This window comes from Ranitomeya imitator, chromosome 2 (genome assembly GCF_032444005.1).
Source record: "Ranitomeya imitator isolate aRanImi1 chromosome 2, aRanImi1.pri, whole genome shotgun sequence".
NCBI lineage: Eukaryota > Metazoa > Chordata > Amphibia > Anura > Dendrobatidae > Ranitomeya > Ranitomeya imitator.
The window spans coordinates 634,853,802-634,875,075 of NC_091283.1; positions in this window are offsets into that span (position 1 = coordinate 634,853,802).

Consider the following 21,274-nt stretch of genomic DNA (forward strand, 5'->3'; position numbering starts at 1 on the left):
AAAACATTCAAGATTTTGTGGTTCAGAATCCGATGTTAGAGCCTAGGATTCCAATTCCTGATTTGTTTTTTGGTGATAGATCTAAGTTCTTGAATTTCAAAAATAATTGTAAATTGTTTCTTGCCTTGAAACCTCGCTCCTCAGGTGACCCTGTTCAACAAGTAAAGATCATTATTTCTTTGTTACGTGGTGACCCTCAAGACTGGGCATTTTCCCTTGCGCCAGGAGATCCGGCATTGCGTGATGTTGATGCATTTTTCCTGGTGCTTGGATTGCTTTATGACGAACCTAATTCAGTGGATCAGGCAGAGAAAATCTTGCTGGCTCTGTGTCAGGGTCAGGATGAAGCGGAGATATATTGTCAGAAGTTTAGAAAGTGGTCTGTGCTCACTCAGTGGAATGAATGTGCCCTGGCAGCAATCTTCAGAAAGGGTCTCTCTGAAGCCCTTAAGGATGTCATTGTGGGATTTCCCATGCCTGCTGGTCTGAATGAGTCTATGTCTTTGGCCATTCAGATCGATCGACGCTTGCGTGAGCGTAAAGCTGTGCACCATTTGGCGGTACTATCTGAGCATGGGCCTGAGCCTATGCAATGTGATAGTACTTTGACCAGAGCTGAACGGCAAGAACACAGACGTCGGAATGGGCTATGTTTTTACTGTGGTGATTCCACTCATGCTAACTCCGATTGTCCTAAGCGCACTAAGCGGTTCGCTAGGTCTGACACCATTGGTACGGTACAGTCTAAATTTCTATTGTCCGTTACTCTGATTTGCTCTTTGTCATCCTATTCTGTTATGGCATTTGTGGATTCAGGCGCTGCCCTGAATTTGATGGACTTGGAGTATGCTAGGCGCTGTGGTTTTTTCTTGGAGCCCTTGCAGTATCCTATTCCATTGAGAGGAATTGATGCTACGCCTTTGGCCAAGAATAAGCCTCAGTACTGGACCCAATTGACCATGTGCATGGCTCCGGCACATCAGGAGGATATCCGCTTTCTGGTGTTGCATAATCTGCATGATGTGGTCGTTTTGGGGTTGCCATGGCTACAGGTTCATAATCCAGTATTGGACTGGAAATCTATGTCTGTGTCCAGCTGGGGTTGCCAGGGGGTACATGGTGATGTTCCATTTTTGTCTATTTCGTCTTCCACTCCTTCTGAAGTTCCAAAGTTTTTGTCGGATTATCGGGATGTATTTGATGAGCCCAAAGCCAGTGCCCTACCTCCTGGTAGTAAGTTTCCTAAGGGCCGATTGTTCAATTTATCTGTGCCAGAATACGCCGCTGTGCGGAGTTATATAAAGGAATCCTTGGAGAAAGGCCATATTCGCCCGTCGTCATCACCGTTAGGAGCAGGGTTCTTTTTTGTGGCCAAGAAGGATGGTTCTTTGAGACCTTGTATTGATTACTGCCTTCTCAATAAAATTACAGTCAAATTTCAGTATCCTTTGCCGTTGCTGTCTGATTTGTTTGCTCATATTAAAGGGGCTAGTTGGTTCACCAAGATAGATCTTTGAGGGGCGTATAATCTCGTGCGTATTAAACAAGGCGATGAATAGAAAACAGCATTTAATACTCCCGAGGGCCATTTTGAGTACCTGGTTATGCCATTCGGGCTTTCCAATGCTCCATCAGTATTTCAGTCCTTTATGCATGACATCTTCCGAGAGTACCTGGATAAATTCCTGATTGTGTGTTTGGATGATATTTTGGTCTTTTTGGATGATTGGGAGTCTCATGTGAAGCAGGTCAGAATGGTGTTCCAGGTCCTTCGTGCAAATTCCTTGTTTGTGAAGGGGTCAAAGTGTCTCTTTGGAGTTCAGAAGGTTTCATTTTTGGGGTTCATTTTTTCCCCTTCTACTATCGAGATGGACCCTGTTAAAGTCCAAGCCATTTACGATTGGACCCAGCCGACATCTGTGAAGAGCCTGCAAAAGTTCCTGGGCTTTGCTAATTTTTATCGGCGCTTCATCGCTAATTTTTCTAATGTTGCTAAACCGTTGACTGATTTGACCAAGAAGGGTGCTGATGTGGTCAATTGGTCTTTTGCAGCTGTAGAGGCTTTTCAGGAGTTGAAGCATCGTTTTTCTTCTGCCCCTGTGTTGTGCCAGCCAGATGTTTCACTCCCGTTTCAGGTTGAGGTTGATGCTTCTGAGATTGGAGCTGGGGCTGTTTTGTCGCAAAGACGTTCTGATGGCTCGGTGATGAAGCCATGTGCTTTCTTTCCTAGAAAGTTTTCGCCTGCTGAGCGCAATTATGATGTTGGTAATCGAGAGTTGTTGGCCATGAAGTGGGCATTCGAGGAGTGGCGTCATTGGCTTGAAGGAGCCAAGCATCGCGTGGTAGTATTGACAGATCACAAGAATTTGACTTATCTTGAGTCTGCCAAATGGTTGAATCCGAGACAGGCTCGATGGTCGTTATTTTTCTCCCGTTTTTATTTTGTGGTTTCGTACCTTCCGGGCTCTAAGAATGTGAAGGCTGATGCCCTGTCAAGGAGTTTTGTGCCTGACTCTCCGGGTGATCCTGAGCCGGCGGGTATTCTCAAAGAGGGGGTAATTTTGTCTGCCATCTCTCCTGATTTGCGGTGGGTGCTGCAAAAATTTCAGGCTGATAGACCTGACCGTTGCCCAGTGGAGAAACTGTTTGTCCCTGATAGATGGACTAGTAGAGTTATCTCTGAGATTCATTGTTCAGTGTTGGCTGGGCATCCTGGAATCTTTGGTACCAGAGATTTGGTGGCTAGATCCTTTTGGTGGCCGTCTTTGTCACGGGATGTGCGTTCTTTTGTGCAGTCCTGTGGGACTTTTGCTCGGGCTAAGCCCTGCTGTTCTCGTGCCAGTGGGTTGCTTTTGCCCTTGCCGGTCCCGAAGAGGCCCTGGACGCATATTTCTATGGATTTTATTTCGGATCTCCCCGTCTCTCAAAAGATGTCGGTCATTTGGGTGGTTTGTGATCGCTTTTCTAAGATGGTCCATTTGGTACCTTTGTCTAAATTGCCTTCCTCCTCTGATTTGGTGCCATTATTTTTCCAGCATGTGGTTCGTTTACATGGTATCCCGGAGAACATCGTTTCTGACAGAGGTTCCCAGTTTGTTTCGAGGTTTTGGCGATCTTTTTGTGCTAGGATGGGCATTAATTTGTCTTTTTCCTCGGCTTTCCATCCTCAGACAAATGGCCAAACCGAACGAACTAATCAGACTTTGGAAACATATCTGAGATGCTTTGTTTCTGCTGATCAGGATGATTGGGTGTCCTTTTTGCCGTTGGCTGAGTTCGCCCTTAATAATCGGGCCAGCTCGGCTACTTTGGTTTCGCCGTTTTTCTGCAATTCTGGTTTCCATCCGCGTTTCTCTTCAGGGCAGGTTGAGTCTTCGGACTGTCCTGGTGTAGATACTGTGGTGGATAGGTTGCAGCAGATTTGGACTCATGTGGTGGACAATTTGACATTGTCCCAGGAGAAGGCTCAACGTTTCGCTAACCGCCGGCGTTGTGTGGGTCCCCGACTTCGTGTTGGGGATTTGGTTTGGTTGTCGTCTCGTTATGTTCCTATGAAGGTTTCCTCTCCTAAGTTTAAGCCTCGTTTCATTGGTCCGTATAAGATTTCTGAGGTTATCAATCCTGTGTCATTTCGTTTGGCCCTTCCTGCTTCTTTTGCCATCCATAATGTGTTCCATAGGTCGTTATTGCGGAGATACGTGGCGCCTGTGGTTCCATCCGTTGATCCTCCTGCCCCGGTGTTGGTTGAGGGGGAGTTGGAGTATGTGGTGGAGAAGATTTTGGATTCTCGTATTTCGAGACGGAAACTCCAGTACCTGGTCAAGTGGAAGGGTTATGGTCAGGAAGATAATTCCTGGGTTTTTGCCTGTGATGTTCATGCTGCCGATCTGGTTCGTGCCTTTCATTTGGCTCATCCTGGTCGGCCTGGGGACTCTGGTGAGGGTTCGGTGACCCCTCCTCAAGGGGGGATACTGTTGTGAATTCTGTTGTCGGGCTCCCTCCTGTGGTCATGAATGGTACTTCGGCTGGCTCTGTCCATGGACTTTCTCTGGTGGCTGTGGGTGTTTCTGAGTTTCCTTCCACAGGTGACGAGGTTAATTCGTTAGCTGGCTGCTCTATTTAACTCCACTTAGATCTTTGCTCCATGCCACCTGTCAATGTTCCAGTATTGGTCTAGTTCACTCCTGGATCGTTCTTGTGACCTGTCTTCCCAGCAGAAGCTAAGTGTCTGCTTGTTTTTCTCTGGTTGCTATTTTTCTGTCCAGCTTGCTATTTTGATTGTTCTTGCTTGCTGGAAGCTCTGGGACGCAGAGGGAGCGCCTCCGCACCGTGAGTTGGTGCGGAGGGTCTTTTTGCGCCCTCTGCGTGGTCTTTTTGTAGGTTTTTGTGCTGACCGCAAAGCTACCTTTCCTATCCTCAGTCTGTTCAGTAAGTCGGGCCTCACTTTGCCTAATCTATTTCATCTCTGTGTTTGTATTTTCATCTTTACTCACAGTCATTATATGTGTGGGGCTGCCTTTTCCTTTGGGGAATTTCTCTGAGGCAAGGTAGGCTTTATTTTTCTATCTTCAGGGCTAGCTAGTTCCTTAGGCTGTGCCGAGTTGCATAGGGAGCGTTAGGAGCAATCCACGGCTATTTCTAGTGTGGTTGATAGGATTAGGGATTGCGGTCAGCAGAGTTCCCACGTCCCAGAGCTCGTCCTATATTATCAGTAACTATCAGGTCATTCCGTGTGCTCTTAACCATCAGGTCCATTATTGTCCTGACCACCAGGTCATAACAAGTGGGTAACTTTGAAACAACTACCCAGTCAAAGAAAAAGAGATAGCCTGCCCTCAGGGACTATGCAGATCCTTTGACAGTGGGAAAGGTTCCAACTGAAGAATGGGCTATTATTCCAAAAGATTCAGTTACAACGGGAACTGGGTGTCTCCTGGCAGGTGGTGATCCCCGAGGTGCTGCAGACTAAAGTGGCGACAGAAGCACATGAAAGAGGAGCTCACTTTGGTCAAGAGAAGACTTTTCAGTGGCTGCAAAAGCTAGTTTACCATCCTCACCTGAAAGCCGTGGTGGAAGAGACCTGTCGGCTATGCAGAAGCTGCAAATTAGCTAAGCCTTTGGAGCAGAGAGCTCCCACACAAACCATCGTGACTTCTGCTCCTCTGGAAGCATTAATGATAGACTATCTGACAATAGGTCCGGCCCACCAGGGATATGAACATTGTCTAGTAATGACGGACCACTTCACTAAGTTCGCCGTTGTGACTCCAACCCATGACCAAACTGCCGAATCAGCAGCACATGCCATCTGGAAGAATTTAACTCAAATGTACGGCTGCCCGAAGAGAATTCACTCTGATTAAGGTGCCTGTTCCTAGGGCAAGTGATGGAAGAATTGCATCGCCTGTACCAGATCGAAAAATCTTGGATGACGCCTTACCACCCTCAGGGAAATGGAGCCTGTAAAGGGTTCAATTGGACTCTTATCCAGATGTCAAGAACACTAGAGGAAGACCGAAAGGCCCGGTGGCCTGAATTTGTAGCTGAGTTAGAGTGGGTGTATAACAACTGAGTACATCGCACCACCGGTTACACACCATATACCCTGCTGTTCAGCTGGCCAGGAAGAGAGATCACCGAACTGGAGTTGGACCCAGAGGAGGACTACCCAAGGACGAGGGTGTCCACCTGGGTCTGAGAACATCATCATCTGCAGACACTACATCGCCTGGTGCAAAACCATCTTTCGGGAACTTGAGCATCCAGAGACAGCTCCCTGCTGCCACTTACAGAGACTGTGACTGGAGAACTGCTTTTTGTCCTGTGGTACCCGCAGCTGAAGGTACCCAACCCTACGGGTCAGTAAATATCACGCGCGTGCTTCCTAAGAAAAACCGGGTGACTCACCGAGAACTGTTCCCTCTCTCACCCGGATACCTCTGCTGAGGTTCGTCAAGCTCCAGGAGTGTTAGAGACTGCACTTCACTCTACAACCTGAATCCTGGACCAAGGACCCTGTGGCAGATGTCGAGAACTCATCACTACCACGAACCAGATCGTGAACACCTGCAGGACAACACCGGATTCATCACGTGCTGACCGCGTTGGCACCACCGTCTGAATTTAGGACTCTGCAGTCAGGAAGCCGTCAGACTGATAAGTTGACCCTAATGAACAGTTGTCATACCTATTGCCCACGTTACCTCCCTCAGTACCCTTATTGTGCTCTTTTCACCTGCCATACCCCTGACTCTCCTTTCCCCTCCCTGTGGAGCGCCCGCTAGTACCGTGGGGTACTTGGAACCGGGCCGGTTCTTAAAGGGATGTGTCACGGTGGCAGTGACCCGGTCCGTGGTCCTGGGCATCCAATAAAAGGAGAAAGGTGCAGTGGGAATAAAGTCTATTGTAAGAAGGAAGACTTGTATTGCATTCACAGGAGCTGGCACTCTGCTGAAGACGCTTGGATGGATGGATCACACAACCAGGGCCTGCGTTTGGCACAGGCAGACCAGGCAGTCGCCTGGGGCCCCCACCTAGAAAGGGGGCCCCCTGCCTCTGCAGTCCCTGTATGAAGTGCCCAGAGGGTGTACAGCAGTGAAGCAGCAGTCCCAGAACGTGTGTCCCAAACCCCCCCTGAGACCCCCTCAGTGCTGTGATTTACTCATTTGGTGCAGAGCAATTCCCACATGAAATAATAAGGATAAACCATACACATATATAGTACAGCTGTGCATAGGAATCAGCGTTTTTGGTGCATTTTTTTTTTTTGCAGCCAAAGCCTGCTCTCGTGGCAGTAAAAACACTGCTTTCAAAACACCCATTTTTTAGGGTATGTGCAGAGGATCCAGAAATGGCAGCACCTTGGATGCAGCGGACATGTGCTGCATCCAAAGTGCTGCCATCTTTTGAATACAGGTGGTTCCGCGTGTGTTCATTGAACCGTGTGGAATCCCTGCGTCCTATACATTGTAGGGGTGAGATTTCTCTTGCGGAGACTCGTGTCTGCGCGAGATAAATTGACATGCTGGGGTCTGGAGAGACGCAGTTGTGAAATTCAGTCAACGGAAAATAAAAGGGTGTGCAGGAGATTTCTGAAAATCTCAGTTTTTGCTTGTGTTGTAAACTGCTGTAAACTTATTATTTGCAGAAGAAAAAGCTGCAAAAATTCTGCCTATGAACATGGCCAAAAGCTGCTTTTCAAAGTGCCAGCAGTGACCCTGCATACAGCTAATAATGGCAGACCCATTGGCCGATATAAGACCCCTAAATATGGGGGCCACAGTGCAATGTTATCATTTGGGGCCCCACTTTAAATTTTTGCCTAGGGCCCCACTTTGTCTAAAACCGGCCCTGCACACAACACACTCCTCCTTGCAAGTGCCCCTCCCCTCCTGAAAGCACACAGCACACAGACTCCTCAGGGCAGAGGAGTGGATCAGTGTCACCATAGTAATGCAGTCTATTTACAGAGGGGCTGGCACATTCTAATGCAGGAGGAGGTAGCAATTTCTCCACACAATCTGAGGCAGGGGGGCTGGCACCTCCTTTCTGGAATGACAGACAATTCAAAGCGCAGTCTATGCAAGGGGGAGGGGTCTATTTTGGCGCTGTTTCTGAGGCTCCGCCCATGATGGGACACCCTGCATATAATTTAGGCTACTTTCACACTTCTGTCGGTACGGGCCGTTGCAAACCGTCGGCCCGACGTACCGACGGACGTTGTGCTAAACGTGGGCAGCGGATGCAGTTTTACAATGCATCCGCTGCCCATTGTGATGAGCGGTCCGAAATGGCGGACACATTGCACAAAAAAAAGTTACATTGAACTTTTTTTGTACGTTGCGTCCGCCAAAACACGACGGATGTGAGATGTGCCCATCCGTCGCGATCCGTCGCTAATACAAGTCTATGGGCAAAAAACGCATCCTGCAAGCACATTTGGAGGATCCGTTTTTTGCCCATAGCGATGGATTACGACGGAAGTGTGAAAGTAGCCTAACTCCACCTGTGCTTCGGTAATGGCCACTCTCAAAGTTCCAATGCACCACACAGCATGCAGCGTCTTACACAGTTCACAAACCGTTCAGAAGCAGATATTAGGCGCACAGCACTCCGCTTAGCGGCGGTTCTTTATCCTGTTCGTGATGCCAAAATGTAGCGCCCACTAGGGCAATGGGGTACTCAGAACTTATCCAGTTCTTAAAGGGGTGGTCATGGTGGCAGTGACCTGGTCCGTGGCCCTGGGCATCCAATAAAAGGGGAAAGGTGCAGTGGGAATAAAGTCTATTGTTGTAGAGTTCATGACGCCACCTGTTGTATTAAGCCAGGGATGGGCGACGCTGCTTAAAGGGGTCCTCTGGGGATAATGGTATTTCAGCAGAGGTGGTATAGTTCCCCACAGGTAGAACTCAGTCTCCAGGGATCCCAGTGTAGAAGGCAAAGATGACAGATGGTGCAGTGCCAGAAAGAATTGGAGGACACAAGGTTGCAGTCTTTTTACCTTTTACTGGTGGTATGCAGCCACAGACCAGGGTATGGATCACAGGTGGTGGTGAGGTCTGGCCAGCCTGGAAGAGATTCGGAATCCCCTAGCCAGGTGGGGTTGGAAGCCTTTCTTACTGCGCCGTGGTTTAAGTCCCTTTCTGCCTAAGGCTTCACACAAGGTCCTCATTTTCTCTCTGTCCCTTTAAGCAGGACACTAATCCATGTGGCAGGCAACTCGAGCCTTTTTACAGGTGTCCCTGGTTGCAGCGACTCCAGGCTCTATATGTTGCTGTGCCTTCGGATGGAATCGTGGATAGGTAACTTGAAATCTCCTGCCCGCCGGTTTCTGCTCTGGAGCATACAGTTACCCCCACAACCTCGGAATGCCAGCTTACGGTTACTTGCACTGATTCTGGAGTGAGTCTTCTCGCAGCTCCACTCCCAGTATCTCTGCTCTCCTTTGCCTCTTCTCCCCTCGCAGTCTCTCACAGACTGCTCTGTCCCTCTCTTCTCTTTCCATGAGCTGCAGAACCACGTGTCTGCACGGCTCCAGCTTTACACTCCTCACTCCTCTCTGACAGACTAACTACTCCTCTAGCCAGAATATATATATAGGGGAGTCACCCACAAACTGGATCAGGGCTCCCCCTTCTGGCCTGTAGTCAGAACAGTGTTGTATGTACATGCTACCTGTTAAAGGGATCCTTCCTCACTTCCAAGCATGGCATCACCCTCCCCATGAGGAAGGCAATACCACTGTGACAACTGAACTCGTGGAGTGTCACACCTGCGTGAGTATTCCCCTGTTCAAGTAAAAATTAACGTTAACCGTTGCTCTGCCTCGTGTCCTTTACTGCATCCCGCAACATGCTCACATGGACATCTGAAAAACAAAAAACTATTACTTTAGCAAACAAAAGTCCGAACGTAACGTTCTAGACAACTCTGACCAATATTAACAAGCAAAACAGCAAAGCCAGGCACTAAATTCTAAAACTTAACATTTAATATGTATGCAAATAATATAATTTAATTTCTGCACTGAGCAAAGAGAAGTGGCTCTGACCCGGAGGAGAAGCTACAGATCTATGAAGACGTTAGAGACAGGTGAAAAGCTCTGATGTGCCGGGACGGTTGGTAGCTACTAGTGATGAGCGAGTATACTCGTTGCTTTGGTTTTCCTGAGCAAGGACAGACTGGAGCGAGCCGTCCCCTCCCCCTACGGCGTAAGGAAAGGCCATCATGACGATGGTTTGGGGAGATGGGGATGGAGTAGGCTAATTGCAAGGGGTTGGGGCTGGTGGTGGGCATAAAGTAGGGGTTGGGAGCAAGGCCTGGTCAGTTCCAGCTCACCTTCCAAAGTTGTCCCTCCCTCCCGCCCTAATTTGTTTTTTGAGGTTATATCGCCCGGGTCGAGCGGGTAGTCCTGGTTCTTAAGTAAGTTGTTTTTAGTTTTGGGTCATTGTGGCCGGGGCGGCTGGGGGAAGTCCTTGGAGTTGGTGGAAATTGGTTTGGGGGATCCATTGGCATATGGCTCCTCTGTTTTTTGGAGTTTAATATATTTCGGATCTGGTGAATGGTGGTGGGGAGTTCCGGCAGGGGGGTCGGATCTCCAGAATATTATCGTGAACAGTGAACCCTCTTGTGGGGTTTTTGGTGCTCCCGAGCCAGGGTTACAACGGCTGGGAGTAAAAAATTGGTGTTATGTTATGTTCACTTTATGGGTCGTTAATCACCAGATTCTTGTGGGCTCCAAGGACTCCTTCTAGTTCAAAATGTTAATGTATTTACATTCATTGTTAATTGTATGTTAAATAAAAGAGGCTGCTGTGGCCTACATTATTCCAAAAGAAATTCTGGTCTTTGTTTTACTTGGGCTAGGGTGGGGTGAATAGTTGTGCTGTTAATAACGGGGAATTCAATAATTGGTTGGGCCAGAGTGAATGTTACCCCTTCATATGGAGCACCTTCGACAATACCAGTGTCAAGGACAGGCCGGAGCGAGCCGTCCCCTCCTCCCACAGCGTAAGCAAAGGCCATCATGACGATGGTTTGGAGGGGTGGGAGTGGAGTAGGCTAATTACAAGGGGTGGGGGCTGGTGGTGGGCATAAAGTAGGGGTTGGGGGCGGGGCCTGGTCAGTTCCTGCTCACCTTCCAAAGTTGTAAAATCCCTCCCGCCCTAATTTGTTTTTTGAGGTTATATCGCCCGGGTCGAGCGGGTAGTCCTGGTTCTTAAGTAAGTTGTTTTTAGTTTTGGGTCATTGTGGCCGGGGCGGCTGGGGGAAGTCCTTGGAGTTGGTGGAAATTGGTTTGGGGGATCCATTGGCATATGGCTCCTCTGTTTTTTGGAGTTTAATATGTTTCGGATCTGGTGAATGGTGGTGGGGAGTTCCGGCAGGGGGGTCGGATCTCCAGAATATTATCGTGAACAGTGAACCCTCTTGTGGGGTTTTTGGTGCTCCCGAGCCAGGGTTACAACGGCTGGGAGTAAAAAATTGGTGTTATGTTATGTTCACTTTATGGGTCGTTAATCACCAGATTCTTGTGGGCTCCAAGGACTCCTTCTAGTTCAGTCCTACATTATTCCAAAAGAAATTCTGGTCTTTGTTTTACTTGGGCTAGGGTGGGGTGAATAGTTGTGCTGTTAATAACGGGGAATTCAATAATTGGTTGTGCTAGAGTAAGTGTTACCCCTTCATATAGAGCACCTTCGACAATACCAGTGTTACGCTCAGGTGATCTCCGAGTATTTGTAAGTGCTCGATGATTTTGTTTTTGTCACCTTAGCTGAATGATTTATGGCTGCTAGACAGGCTGAACACATGTGGGAATTCCCTAGCAACCAGGCAACCCCCACATGTACGCAGCCTGGCTAGTAGCCGTAAATCATTCAGCTGCGGTGACAAAAACTAAATCTCCGAACACTAACAAATACTCGGAGACCACCCGAGCGTGCTCTGGGAAAACCCGAGCAATGAGTACACTCGCTCATCACTAGTAGCTACGGTTAAATGACTTTTAATGCCTTTATGTCTCAACGAGTGGCATTCTTGGTACTGGCCCCATCCCCATTGTAGTCTTTATAAACCCCTCTGATCGTTACACTGCTTGGCTGCAAGTCCTTAATATGCAACTCACTTAGTGGGATGTCACGGTGGCTGACCCGGTCTGTGGCCCTCAGGAGGTCCGTTGATGAAATGGTGGGGGAAAGGTCTTTAACCCTCCGTCACATACAATATTCGGACTAACGAGTTCACATACAATGTGCCTGTCGGGCGCCTGCTAGAAAAATACCTATAATATCTAATGTTTGTAATTTCAGTGCTCTAAAAGTGATCAGTGACCTTCATAGGGATGTAATAAAAGAGACTACACATAATCAGTTGCAAAAAAAAACATTTACTTAACATAAAACTAATAACTATGAAATACAAACTTTTCAAAACTCCCGCCAAATAGTCCCCAGTTCGACTCTCTCAAAAAAATGTACAAAGAAAATTTTTGAACACAAACTTAATTTTAAGGTACCTTAAGTACTATTAAAAACATATTCAATCAGAAGTAGATGCTGAGGTTTCCCCAGAAAAGTCACACTTGCAGAGCAAATAGCAAGAATTACACACCATTTTTGAATGTGTCAGGCAAATTGCTTTATGACATTTGAGACATTCATAATTTGAAAGCCTTCTGGTTCCGCTTTCCGTTTGGCAGGTGGTGCATCTCCTTCTTTTGTGAGGTGGTGCAGATGGTGACTTTTCACCATCATCTTCTGGGCGGAACCTTTTGAGCTGAACTTAAAGGCGAGAGGGGATACCGATTGTTTTCACGCTTCTCCTGCGTAGCTCTCCAAGTACTAGTTCATGGGCCAATTTTTTCAGATACAATAGTCTACGGAGTGGTTCAAGCTTGTTTTCAAGATAAATTACTTGTGAATTTATTCCACCCAAATTCAACATAGCAAAAAATATGACCATTGGCCAGCGTTTGATGTTTCTGCTGACGTTGAAAGTGGAGCACATCTGATCTGCTGTATCCACACCCCATTTGGTGGCATTGTAAAATGTAATTATCTCCGTTTTTTTTCTGCCCCAGTCCCAGGATCGATGGCAGCATCATCATGAAGTGTTGATAGAAGAAGTACGATTTTTTTGGCATGTGGTACATAGGAAACTAAAGCCTTTCCATTATGGAATGCAAACATACTGCTGTACTGTTGTCTCTCTTTTACACTTACAAACTGTGGCGGCAATTCCCTTTTGTTTTTTCTTACAGTTCCCACGTATGACAGCTTCTGAATTTTCAGATAATCAATCAGATCACAACTTGTAAACCAATTGTCAGCTGTAATATTGCGACCCGATCCAAATAAGGGTTCAGCCAGTCTTTTTACAACATCAATGGGTTTGTTGCTCACACAGTAAGGACCTTCTGGTTGTTTTCCTGCATAAACTTCCAGGTTGTAAGTGTAGGTCTTACTGGCATCAACAAGGGCATACATTTTTATTCCATATTTGTTTGGCTTTGATGGAATATATTGACGAAAGGCACATCTACCACGAAAACCAGGGAGCATTTCGTCAATAGTGAGATTCTCTCCAGGGTAATAACTTTGTTTACAGTTTACAACAAATCTTTGAAATATATCACGAATTGGAGCAAGTCGTTCATGTGTTTTGCGTTCGGTTCGGGTAGTTCTGTCGTCAAACCGAAGGCAACAAATTAGAATCTTGAAAAATCTAGCCTTGTTATGTCCATAAACAGATTCAACTCCATCCCCATCTTTACCCCAAAGTTCCTCCAAACTTTGTCTATTTGCCCTATAAGCTCCTGCAAGGTACAGTAATCCAAAAAAGGCACGCAGTTCTATTTCATCTGTGGGCTTGATGGTTCTGTTGCAGATGTACTTGTCCTTTATAATGTCTATATATTGGTTGGTATATGTGACAATAGAGTCCAGAATGTCATCTGTAAATATACTGTTCCAGCATTCAACTGCAGTTTTTGCATTACGTGCAGTTCCTATTACTGCAGGAAGGTGAGTAATAATGTTTAAAGGTTCCCTACGTTTTTTCTGGAATGGCTTCTTGTTCCATTTAGTATTTTTATCTTTTCCAATATAATATGATCCAACTTCTTCATCCTCACCACTGTCACCATCTTGCTCTGTTTCAGAATCCAGGACACATTCTTCCACCTCATCATGAGAATCAATCTCACTTTCCTCTCCTAAATCCTCATTCAGTGTGAGGTCTCTATCATCTAACAGCATGTTTGTTACTTCCTCAACATCAAGTTGTTTGGATAAATTGTACATTTTCCTCTCCATTTCAGCAGATAATCTGAAGCAAGAGAAGGAATATGTTAGGGAACTACTGTATATGCCTGAGCAGCACACTTTCTTTTATAAAACCTCCCTTATTTCTATGAAATATCCTCACATTGTGTGCTATACATTCATAAAACAAGCTAAATAAACTATTGTGATGAATAAAAACATAAAATACCAACCTTACTGAATGTGACGTATTCACATACAATGAGCCTGAGAGATCTGTGCAGCTATATCCTCTCCCCTGAAGCTCTGAAATCCAACTGTGATATCAGGTTTCACAGACCTTCAAGAGACAGGAGACTACCTGGAGGGAGGGGGTTTCCTCACAATCTGGTGAGGAAGGAGAAATGAAAGTAAAAGAGAAGCGCCTGTCAGATCAGTTGTATGTGACGGAGGGTTAAAGGGATAATGTTCGTGACGCCACCTATGGTATTCGGTCAGGGTGACCGACGCTGCTTAAGGGTCCGCTGGGTTGATGTTATGGCAGCTAAATGGTATACCTTCCCACAGGTGAAGTATGTCCCCAATGCTTCCCAGTGAGTGGATGATGGATGGTGTGAGGCGCAGTGAATAACGCGGACGCAAGGTTGCAGTCTCTTTACCTTTACTGAAGGCTTCAGCATCCACAGTCCAGAGTAGGGACCACAGGGTAGGGAGAGTCCAGCCGGTCTGAAGGCAAATCCAGAGTCCCCTTATCCAGGTGGAATTCAATGGCCTTCTTCTAACGCCTGGGCGTTGTAGTACCTCCCTGCTGAGCAACTTGGTAAGGTCCTCACAACTATTGTAGATGTTAAGTCTCTTCTCTCTGTCCCCCTGATGGATAGGATAGGACAAACCCGTATGACAGATGGCTTGAGGCTTTTTAATAGGGACCCTAGTGACGCCCCGGCCCCCACAAGTTGCCACCCTGCCTCCTGGGTAAATGGTCTGGCAGCTAACGTGGAATTAACTGTCCTGCCAGTCTCTGAAATAACGGCATAGAGCTCTATACTCCCTCGGTGTTCTGGCTACCGGCACTGCGCTTCAGAAGGAGGCATCTTGCTTCAAGCTGGTCTCCCTCTGATGTTTCACTCCTGTTGCTATGACTTCGTTGCTCACTCACTGCAACACAATTCCTTTCATGTCCTTTCTTAGGATGCTGCCGCACAGCTCTGTGTACCTTCCTTCCATAGGCCGCAGTCTGGAGCTGGCTGGAATCCAACCCAGCCAGCCTCTGCCAAACTCGGTCAGGACCCACTGACTCTCTCCTTCTCCCTCCAGTCAGCTTCTGCCCCTTCTTGACTAACTTCCTCCCCAACCCACCAGTTTTACCCAATTGTGAGGAGTGCCCTAATAGATAAAAGCATGGCTCCCCCTGGTGGACTGGAGTGTGAGGTGTGTATTGGTGGTTGTGATACCTGGACAGAAGATCTCCTTCATTGCCTTCAGACATAACATCACTCTCCCTGGTGGAAGAATAACATTACTGCAATGAACCAGGACTCTGGGACGCTATAGTCGCATTGGCCATTTCTGTTTTATTGACACTATTTTGGTGTAGATACAATGTTTTGATCGCCTCTTATTGCATTTTATTGCAATCCTGCATCGGCCAAAAAAATTAATTCTGACATTTTGATTTTTTTTCTTGTTATGCCATTCTCCAATTGGATTAATTTATTTTATATTTTAATAGGTCAGACATTTCTCAAAGCAGCAATACCAAATACGTGCTTGTTTTTTTAATTCCTTTATTTTCAATGGGGAAAAATGGTGATTTGAGCTTGTATGGGTTTTTTTTAAGTTTTCACACTTTACTGACTTAAAGGCTATGTGTCCACATTCAGGATTGTTCGCAGAATTTTCCTGATCAAAACCGGACTCCTTCCGCAGGAAATTCGCACTTGTTTTTTTTCACGTTTTTATCGCATTTGTTGCTCATTTTTTTCACGGATTTTTCGCGGCTTTTTTTCCGGAGCTTCCCAATGCAATAATATAGCAGCAAACCCGCAGATTTTCCACAAAATTAATGAACATGCTGTGGAAAAAAAACGCAGCATAGGCACAATAATTGTGGAATGCATTGAAATGATGGGATGCTTAATTCAAGCGTTTTTTAAGTGGTTTTGCAGCAGAAAACCACCGAAAAAACGTGAAAAATCCTGAACGTGGGCACATAGCCAAATAGTTCCCTTAGGAGACAAAACTGTGATCATCTGATAGCTTGTGCTGTACATAGCAGGGCTTAAGCACTGCTGTGTTTTGAAAAAAATCACGAACGCCAGTCACAAACCAGCGCTAGCAGGAGATAGACTATGACAGGCACGGGGTTCTTCTACAGACCCGCCGCTGTCATGATAACCCATTGGCGCCCCATGATCATGTGATGGGAGCTGATGAGTGGGATGAATGACGCATTTCTGGCTGGCACTTCTTAAATTCCGTTTTCAGTGTTTGACAGCAGGATTTAGAGGTAACGTAAATGTACGCCAAAGATCGTGAAGTAGTTAAAGGGAATCTGTCACCAGGTTTTTACTATCCCATCTGAGAGCATCATGATGTAGTGATAGAGACCCTCAGTCCCGAGATATGACATTTACTGTGCTGCTTGTGGTAGTTATGATAAAATCACAGTTTTATCTGCCACAGGTCTACCAGTTCTGTGAATGCTGAGCTCTATTTAAGCCCTCTCACATCACTGATTGACAACTTCCTGTGCACACTGTGGCAATAAGTGGTGGGGTTACACAGAGCTTGAAAATATGGAGGAATACATGGATGTAGGGGCAGACGTATCTCCGATGCAGCTGCATCGAGGCCCAGAAGTGGAGGGAGGCACAAGAGTACATTTCAGTTGGATGTTGTCCTTGGACGCACATTCAGCTTTTTTGTATGGCGACACAGGGAACCCACCACTTCCCTGTGCTGCAATACACGCCGCCAGCCAATCAGAGTCCAGCAGTTGACGATGGCATGCCCGTGACTGGGGATGCATGGCAGTGGTGTCATGGCGGGAACACCGAGGTCAGCTGCCGACTCCCATGCCGGCTATAGAAGTAGACTCCACGCAGTGTGAGATCATGGGGGAAGGTGAGTAGTATTGTTTGTTTTTAATGCATTACAAAACAGGGCACATAAGATGGGGAACATAAATACCTGGATGGAGCACATTAAATTTGGATGGGGGGACATCTATACGAGGATGGGACACAATAAAGCAGGATGGGGCAGCTATATACAGGGATGGGGCACATTGTACCAGGATGGGATGGGGGACATATAAACCAGATTGGGGCACATTATACCTGGAAGGTGCCCAGGATAGGGTACGTTATACCAGGATTGGGATATTATACCAGGAAGGGGACTAGGATGGGAGGCATAAGACCAAGGGGACTAGGATGGGGGAAATTATATCAGGAAGTGGTCCAGGGTACCAGAAGAAGGTAGAAGGAGGCCAGGTTTGGAGACATTATCCCTCATATGCGTATTATAATGAGGGCAATCTGGGCTACCGCCCAAGGCCACATTATAATGTTTTGTACACAATTAATGAGGTGCACATATCCCTGCAGGGAGCTTTACTGGTGCTCCACTGCCGACGGTACAGAATAGCAGCTTATTGTCTCCTTTTCTTGGTTGGTTTGACTGAAGGAATATCCTGATGAACCCCTGAATGCCTGAAAAAGGGGGAAACGTGTCGGAAGAAGATGCCATTTAGCTAAGTACACAACTGTTCAGGCCATATAAGGTATATACAGTATACATATACAGTATATACACCTTATATCTCATGCACTTTAGTTGTTAGTGGCTCATGGTCCACTCTTTATCTATCTTGCATACATACTTGCATTTGGTAAGATTTATAATGTATATGTAGGGTCTCTCCATTTTCTCTTTCGCATTTAATCTAGTTATCAAGTGATAAAATCATTATTTTATCAGCTGGGGATGATCAAAACAACAGCAAGCAGCTGCGTAAATGAAACATCACTGATATCTGGATCTTTGTCTCTTTATTATGGTACTCTCAGACCAGGTGGCATTCGAGAGTGAATCTATTTCTTTACAATATAACACATCTGGTATCAAGTGACTAGATATTCCCTTGGATATAAAGTCATGGGCGCAGGGTCTATTATACCACCAGACACTATTGTTCCCCTAGCCAACAAGCCATTTGATTCCACACATTATCAGTATGATAACTAAATGCTATTTTACTGGAATCCATCAACAGAATGAAGTCCAGATTATAGGGAACCATAATTAATCTATGGGGTCCTGCTCTAAGTTCCTATTCCACTGATCTTATATGGTGGCGTGGTGCTTGTAGTGTGGTACTTTGTAGAGGCACAAGCTCTCTGAATATTTGACACCATATGCCACCATAGTAGACCCTTACCTTCAGTTCAAATACCTTGCTTCAAATTCAAGTTATGAACAAATGTAAATTTATAGAGTTAGTATGTGAAAAATATGAAGGAAGAAAGAAATAAGAAATAGAACAAAATACTTAAAAATATCTTCTTTATTTACTTATACATTTTTGCAACATTTCACAAAAATTCACCAACATATGGCACAAAACATATTGGGAAACAGCATATTTTCAACCCCGATATAAGGCAGATGGATTGGATTATTTGGACTTTGAACTAGTCTTGATATTAAAGGGAACCTGTCATGTCCTTTGTATTATGTACACTGTCCCCAGTGGTTGCTAGTGCTGCAATGTGAATCACTAACATGTTTTTTCATTATAAGCGACGCTGTAATCATGTGCAAAAAGCACTTTATGTAGTTATATTGTATGTGCTCATTTATTCACAGGGGTGCTGCTTCATTCATTCAGTCATGGTTGACGCCGCCCATGGAGTTTCAATGATGTTCCTGGGGATGCACCGACGTCACACAAATCCACTTTGAAATCCCAGTGTATATCATGGAGCTGCGCTTGCGCAGTGTGGAGTGGAAAGCTATGCTTGTGCAGTGTCGATCAGGGAGTTGTGTATGCGCAGTGACGAGTGGGAAGCCGCACTTGCGCAGCGTGGAGTGGGAAGCCATGCTTGTGCAGTGTCGAGCGGGAAGCCGTGCTTGTGCAGTGTCGATCAGTGAGCCGTGTATGTGCAGTGACTAGCAGGAAGCTGTGCTTGCACAGTGTCGAGCAGGAAGCCGTGTATGCACAGTGTCGAACTGGAAGGCGGGCTTGCGCAGTGACGAGTGGGAAGCCGCGATTGCGCAGTGTGGAGTGGGAAGCCATGCTTGTGCAGTGTCGAGCGGGAAGCCGTGCTTTTGCAGTGTCGATCAGGGAGCCGTGTATGTGCAGTGACTAGCAGGAAGCTGTGCTTGCACAGTGTCAAGCAGGAAGCCGTGTATGCACAGTGTCGAACTGGAAGGCGGGCTTGCGCAGTGACGAGTGGGAAGCCGTGATTGCGCAGTATGGAGCAGGAAGCCGCGCTTGTGTAGTGTCGATCAGGGAGCCGCGTATGCGCAATGACAAGCGGGAAGCCGTGATTGCGCAGTGTGGAGTGGGAAGCCGCACTTGTGCAGTGTCGATAAGTGAGCCGCGTATGCGCAATGACAAGCGGGAAGCCGTGATTGCGCAGTGTGGAGTGGGAAGCCATGCTTGCGCAGTGTGGAGCAGGAAGCCACGCTTGTGCAGTGTCGATCAGGGAGCCTTGTATGCGCAGTGACGAGCGGGAAGCCACGCTTGTGCTGTGTACATCGGGGAGCCTTGTATGCGCAGTGACGAGCGGGAAGCCGCGCTTGTGCAGTGTCGATCAGGGAGCCGCGTATGCGCAATGACAAGCGGGAAGCCGTGATTGCGCAGTATGGAGTGGGAAGCCGCACTTGTGCAGTGTCGATAAGTGAGCCGCGTATGCGCAATGACAAGCGGGAAGCCGTGATTGCGCAGTGTGGAGTGGGAAGCCATGCTTGCGCAGTGTGGAGCGGGAAGCCACGCTTGTGCAGTGTCGATCAGGGAGCCTTGCATGCGCAGTGACAAGCGGGAAGCCACGCTTGTGCTGTGTAGATCGGGGAGCCTTGTATGCGCAGTGACGAGCGGGAAGCCGCGCTTGTGCAGTGTCGATCAGGGAGCCATGTATGCATAGTGACGAACGGGAAGCTGCGATTGTGTAGTGTCGATCAGGGAGCCGTATATGCGCAGTGATGAGCGGTTTCCAGCACATGCGCACTTAAACTGTGCGTAGTACCCAGCTTCACTGACTGTCAGCGATCGATTTGGGAGCCGTGCATGCGCCATGAAGAGTGGGTCCCCTCCGCGTGCGCTCTGAAGCTGTGTCGACAGTCAATGAAGTTGGGTACTACACACAGCTTCAGTGTGGACGCGCGGCTCCCCGCTTGACACTGCACAAGTGAAGCTCCACGATACACACTGCACAAGCGCAGGATTTCAAAGCGGATTTGTGTGACGTTGGCACAACCCCGGGAACATCAAACTGCGTGGGCGGCGACAACCAGTAGTGAACAAAATGAAGCACACTCCTATGAATAAATGAGCAGGTATGATCTAACAATCTAAAGTGCTTTTTGAACATGATTACAACGTCTTTTTAAGTTAAAAAAATGTTTTAATGATACACATTGCGGCACTAACAACGCCCTGGGGATGGTTTTAAAGTTAAAAATTACATGACAGTTTCCCTTTAAATCTGGCTTTAAATGGAATCTGTCACCAGATTTTTGCCACCAAATCTGAGAGCAGCATAATGTGGGGCAGAGACTATGATTACGGCAATGTGTCACTTACAGGGCTGCTTGGTGTAGTTTTAATAAGGTCACTGTTTTATCAGTAGGAGATTATCACTATCACTGGGGGATTAGTAAACCTGCTGCCATTCGTCCTAAATATGCAGGAGCTCTGTTAACCCCACTCCACTATTGATTGGTAGCTTTCTGCCTATGCACAGTGTGAACAGAAAGTAGCCAATCAGTAATGTTGGCAAGGTTATACAGAACTCAGCATTCAGAGAACTGGTAGATTTGCAGCAGATAAAACAATGATTTTATCAAAACAGCAACAAGCAGCCCAGGAAGTAACACATGGAATCAGGGTCTCTGTCCCTACAATAGGTTGCTCTCAGAAGGCATAACAAAAACCCATTGACAGATTCTCTTTAAATAGTAGGTAGACAATTGTTTGAGATAACATTTTCTGTGTTTCATGTGATATTACAGAGTTGGAACAAATTATAGATGATACTTTGTTCACAGTCTAACCTAGGGGATGGTTTTTCTGTTTCCTGGCCATTAGCTATATCTGGTTTTGTAGCACAGTCTCATCCACTTTGATGTATCTGCGCTGTGATACAAAATATAACCCGTGGACATGAGCGGCACTGTTAAATAAAGAAAAAACAAAAAAATAAATACTTTATACAACTCTTGTAAACTGGCCACAGACAAAATGATTGGGTTAGGATAAAACAAACATTTCCTTTTATTTAAATTGA